Consider the following 6,000-nt stretch of genomic DNA (forward strand, 5'->3'; position numbering starts at 1 on the left):
GGCCTCTAGTTCCTCTGAACCACAGGAAGAGCAGTCGCTTTTGCACCCTGAGGCATACCAAGCACATATAATGTAATGACACCTGTTTCCCATATTCATCGGGAGCTCCTCGAGTATGGATGTACCAAGGTGGTGCTGTTCTTGCTCTTGGCCACGGAAGCTCTCGTCAGTCCTCAATGGTGCACCTGTCTCTGCGAAGGAAACTCTATCACTGATGTATTCACCTTCGATAGTGCATTTTGTGCTGCTACAATAACCGGAATGACTCTTGATCGCTAGAATGTATGCTGGGGCATCACAAATCAACCCAGAAATTAATACTTGCACTTTTTTGCCATTGAGATTCATGCCATCATTTTGAATTTCGGAAAACTCGTCGACAAAAGGCCTCAAGAATGTATTCGCACACAATGCCTTTGATGTTCCATAGCAGACTCCAACAGGGAAGGGCGGCAGTCTCTCGTCACAGTTCGTTACTTTGCACAGGATCGGCCAAAATTGGTGTTTACTGCTTTTGGAAAGTGGGAGCCCGTCAACATTAACGTTGACAAAGATTGTTTCAGGAATGTCATCCGTCACAGAAAGTGTGTACTCCAAACAATTTTTAGACCAAAATGACAGTATTTCCCCTCGCACATTTCAGTGATGCTGTTGTACCTTGTGGTCTGCAACAAAGAACGGTGCGCTGCTTGGGAAATCCACGTGACAAGGATGCAACTTGAGTACTTTCAGTAAATCTGTCACATATGCTTTTGGTGGACACCTGAAAGTGCCCAGGTTCTCAAGTGCGCCAACACGTATTCGCTTTCGGTTTCGCCAGAATCATTATTCGTCATGTGGGAGGTTGTGCTTGGCACGGTTTCGGGAGACGCCGCAGTGATGCTGAGCAGCGGACTACACTCTAACCGAGGGCTTTCCGAAAGTTCCTGAACATCGTACTGCAAAACATCCTGCTCATTATCTCAGGCGTCTTGCAGGCGTTCGGGTTCGGGAACATGAATATGCTCTGATGTAGCGGAACAATGCTCTGATGGGACAATGCTTGAAGCACCAAACAAAAGGTGGCAGCTGTTTTCAGATTTTTTTTGTACCTTCCGGTAAAACGTGCTTTTGGGGGTTTTCGGCATTACGATCGAACCTATCAACGCACACGCACAACTTTGAGTTATTAACGAAAGAGGCAGCGTATGTCTTACGTGTGTCCGACATTCCTGCGGCAGCGAAGCGAAGGAGTGGATGTGTTGGAGGGACGATGGCTTTTCCACTTCAGTCCAAACAGTCAAATACACCGTCAAGAAGCCAACAATGGAGTGGACGCAGCCGCAACGCTACGAGCTGGAACTGGAACCACGAACCACCACAACGGCAAAAAACCGCCAAAGCCAAACGCAAACGGAAGTGCTAAAATTCTCGTCCCCACTACACCACCAATAATTGCTACCACCAGGATCAGGTCCCCCAAACTAACCTCGCAAAAGCGTGCAACGAAGAAGGCCGCCACTGTTGCCGTTCTGGATCACTTCAGCGCGCTAAGTTTAGCGGCAAAATGTTTTTGTTGTTTTTGCGAATGAATCTAGTCTTTATATGTCAAAATAAAACGCGTATGACAACTTTCTGTGTCGTGTTTCACTTTTTGGTCCCGTTTTTAAACGTGTTGAGCGATCGGAAGGATCTAGTGCACGGCTGCGTGCATCACATGGCGTACCTGTCGTACCAGGCGCCGCAGGCGCAGTCGTCCATTTCTCCTTCGGTGACTTGGCCTGGCTTGGATTGTGCTTCAACTGGACCTTTAGCGCGCTACAATCAAACGCAACCCAACGTCTGGTAACAATGGGGTATATAAGGGCGGCCTCCGGCATTGCACGCATCTGGATAGGAACAAATACATGGGAAAATGGCGACCTTGGGGGACCTGACCAGGATATTAAACTTGCAGCACACACATCAAACGCACACGGCGTGTATAAAAGACGTGTTTTTCTTCATGTTAAAGAAGGTGACATCAAAGAAAAATAAACTCACCTTTGTGTCGTCCGTCGTCGTCGGCTTCGAGGGCAAAACTGGATGTCTAGTTCGATCAAGCCAAGCTGAACCATTAGCTGCAATATGTAAACGAACGTGTACGTAACGTTGTTGCGAGTGTAGTGCTTCTATTTCGCAACAATATTTATGTGTACTGTATGTCTTCGTGGAGGTAAATTTCAAGTGCAGTGTGTGTATTGCGGCGTACGTTACACTACGCTGGTTGCGACCGGTTTGTGCTGTGCAAGGCTGGGCATTTGTTGGAAGTGCTTGTCATAGTGGACAGCAGCTGTGCAATGGCCGCGGACTCTGTCTTTTCCTTAAGAGCTAGTGAATTCCTCCTGTGCTTCCGCAGCGACCATCTCGTGAAGTGACGAGCTTGCGAAAGGTTCCTTAACACAGGCAGTGATGTGCATGGTGGATTCCGCGGGTTAATTTTCTGTGTTCATGTTTGCCGTTCGTCTTGCTGGTCGGGTAGCCATAGTCAGGGTTGTCCGTAAATTGCGCGTATATAAAATAAATTCACGCAAAATTGACACCGTCGTTTTTGTTCCTCTATTTCGGCAATGTCACCGAATACAAGGACGAACAAGTTAGGTCATGGTTACGGTCAGGCTCCGAAAAAAAGAAAAAAAGAAAGTCTTCTTTTCTTCATATGAATCTGTAGGTTCTTACTTCTGCGCCAAGAGAAATTCTCACATCTCCTTAACCCAGAAACAGTAGACACACAGTATGCTACGAAGCAACTCACCTAAATGGAGGTATTTTATTCTGGAACTGCCATGTTACATTTTCTCGTCCTTGCACCCAGATCTCTTATACACATTTCCTGTTTCCGATATTTCAAAACCGTAGAGAACCTGCCCTTTTTTTTTTTTTTCATTATGCCTGATTATCAGCTTGCGTGCACTGTATTCGCTGCGAGATCGACCTACAGAGGGCAACGCCGTCACCTTTTTAATGTAGATAACACACCAGCCGATGTACGAAGTTGATAGTTCTTTCTCGTAATCCTTGTGTATATTCACCGGAAGATAACTTGAGGCGCGATGGTACGATACTATTCGGTTCCTTTATGCACCACCTACTGCACTGAAGGCAAAAAAATAAACAAGTAAAAGCAGACTATGCGAGCAAGCTACCCACACTATGGTAGTTAATCGTTTCTCCGTAGTGTGCCAACACCATTCTATCTCAGGGCAAATCCTTTTTGTCTTTATGATGAAGTTTTGAGTCGCCCTAGGATCAGCTCATCATCCCGCTTTATATGCACGCTGCATATCAAGGGGTATAATTATAGGGTCTGACTTTTTAGGGTGTTACCCAATTGTCCTCTCTCCGTTTGTAAACAAATGATCTTAGAGTGTTCGACAGTGCTCCAATTTGGTACAGTTCAACTCCGCCCGAAGCTAGAGGGGAACAATGTCGCACTCAAAAGGCACGGTCGTGAGGGGATTAGGTGGTCCCTGAGGGGGACGCGACCTACAGTCCAATTTTTTTTGTTTTAATAGGAGGCAGCGATGAGTCATCAGCACCAATCAGTCTGTCTACCATGATGACGTTTCTCTGGTAGAGGCCTGGATACCTAAGAGATATCTGAATTCACATATATTTTTTATGTTTATATCCGTTTTAAATTGATCGTTTTCTTTTAACTGGTAAAGAGATCATATATCACAGTATTGGCGCATTACAGCCTTAGTTGCTCATGCGCCATAAAAATCCGAATCATCATCATCTGGTAGAGGCCTATTAGGACTGATATTTACCCCCTTCAGTAAATCTTTAATTTTCAGGTTTAACCCGGTTGCTCCCAAAAAACAGTTCCCATCGACTAGTTCTCAATGCGGTACCTCCACAACTAAGTGACAATGCGGTTCTAAGATGCTTAACTCTTCTATTTTTGAAACAATTGCTGCTATTCAGAGAGATTGAATAAGTATTGACATTACCGACCGCAGTTACACCTCCTAACACACAGTACTAAAATATTGCCCGTCATCGCTCTCTGTTGCGAAACGACCAGGTACATTTATTGCGCCTCGAGAAGAAACAGATTACGCCCTATCTCCAGAGTCTAGCAAAACCTACATTCTGAAAGGTTTACTATGAAACTATGCTACCACTAGATCTGTACTGAATTTATCAGTACCTTCGCAGGTGAACTTCACAAAGTTGAGTGATGAGCATATCTGAAGTGACATGAGTCTGTAAGGATGGTATAAAAAAAATACAGTGCGGTTACATCCGAATTGTGAAAGAAGAGCTTAACCCGATATTTACCCCAATTCTTCTGAAAATAAATCATGAAAACGCCAGCCATTAAGTATAAAGTGCAAAGTATTGCTTTTAAAGCGTGAGTGCTTGGATATGAACATTTGCAAGAGATGAACTGAATGCTGGAAAGAGTTAAAAAGTTTCCATTGATGAATATCTTCACAGAACAAGGTTACCAAATCACAAAATTCATTGAGATGGTTGGACAGTTCCTACCTATTAACTTGTCTTGAAGCAAATGGTAGCTACCAGCCAACCTTTAATAGATTTCTGGCGAAAGTTAACATGTTTCCTGTCGGGAGAAGTGAGATGACTAACCAAAATAAAAAGAAAGCTTGAGAGAGTGAGAGAACTGATGTTCTGAGGCTGGAACAACATAGAAGGGACAAATACGTACAAAGCCTCAATTTGCCTAAGAAATTAACGATGAAAGATGAAAGTCACTGAAAAGGTTAGCCAGCTGCAGGAGTCGAACCCACATCTTCTGGACGCACCCTGGAAGTCGCTGAGAAGGCGTGTTAGCTTAGCTCAATTGGTAGAGCCCTGGACCGGCAATCCAGAAGAAGTGCGTTCGACTCCTGCAGCTGGCTAACCTTTTCAGTGACTTTCATCTTTCATAAAAAAAAAAAAAAAAAGCTGTCACAAGGAAACAAACCCTACCCATTTATAGGATCCCAGTCTTTGGAATTGTGATGTTGGAGTCACATCAGAAACACCTAGTGACAAAGCTTTGGAAATTGAGATAGAATGGAAAAAACGAAATGCAGATATTGGCTACAGTAGAGTGCAGGCAGACAAATAAGAATGGTGGATATGTATTTAACCTGGGTGTTTCTTCACTCAATCTTGCAAGTGTTTTATTCTTTTTCTTCAGCTGGTCTAGCGTTGCCTATATCTCCCATTTATTTTCTCCTGAGCTGTCCACGTTTGTTTCGATTATGCAAAGAGTAAATATCCAAAGCAAGAAAATGATTGAAGTATTAGCTCTGCATAACTGTGAAATCGATGTTTCTTACTTATTATGGTTTTAGACACCCAGGCCTGTACTTCGAAAGTCAACAGCAGTGCTATAGAACAACCCGTTTCTGTCCTTTCCAGGAGAAATGCTCCATGCATGATAGACAGTCATTCTTTTTCAAGGCAGATAGTTTTACGCTCAATCAGGTCCTAGGATTAGCCCAAAAACAAAACAAATGTGTTTAGGGAGTCTAAACAGGTAAACTAAAAAAGTGATCTCTCTCGTCCCGCTAGCTACCCACAGGGACGGACACAGGACGTATGTGAATGACTCTCTACGGACAGTCCGCGAGTATCATCCTCAAAACGTTCTGCGGATACCCCTCGAAGGACAAGGACACGATGACACTGTGAGGACATCCTGAGGACCGTGTGTGTTCTTGGGGGTTAAACTCTCACAACCTCTCGCGTCAACATATCAAGTCGAGCTAGAAAAGCTAGAATTATCAACTGAAAGAAGAAGACCCGTTCCATCAAAGGAGTGCTCGAGTTCGCCCTCGGTCGTTCTTATCGAGTCCTACCCAAGGGCAATCTTACCGAACGTCTGGGAGCAGACGCCCGGGTTTATGTCGTAGCCGACCTCAAGTTCCTGGCTTCTGACATGCTCCTCTCGGCGGGCAACGCCGCTGCCTATAATGAGACGAGGATCATCCCCCATCACGGCCTCGGGCTGACCGTTCTCTC

This window comes from Ornithodoros turicata, chromosome 1, assembly GCF_037126465.1.
Source record: "Ornithodoros turicata isolate Travis chromosome 1, ASM3712646v1, whole genome shotgun sequence".
Classification (NCBI taxonomy): Eukaryota; Metazoa; Arthropoda; class Arachnida; order Ixodida; family Argasidae; genus Ornithodoros; species Ornithodoros turicata.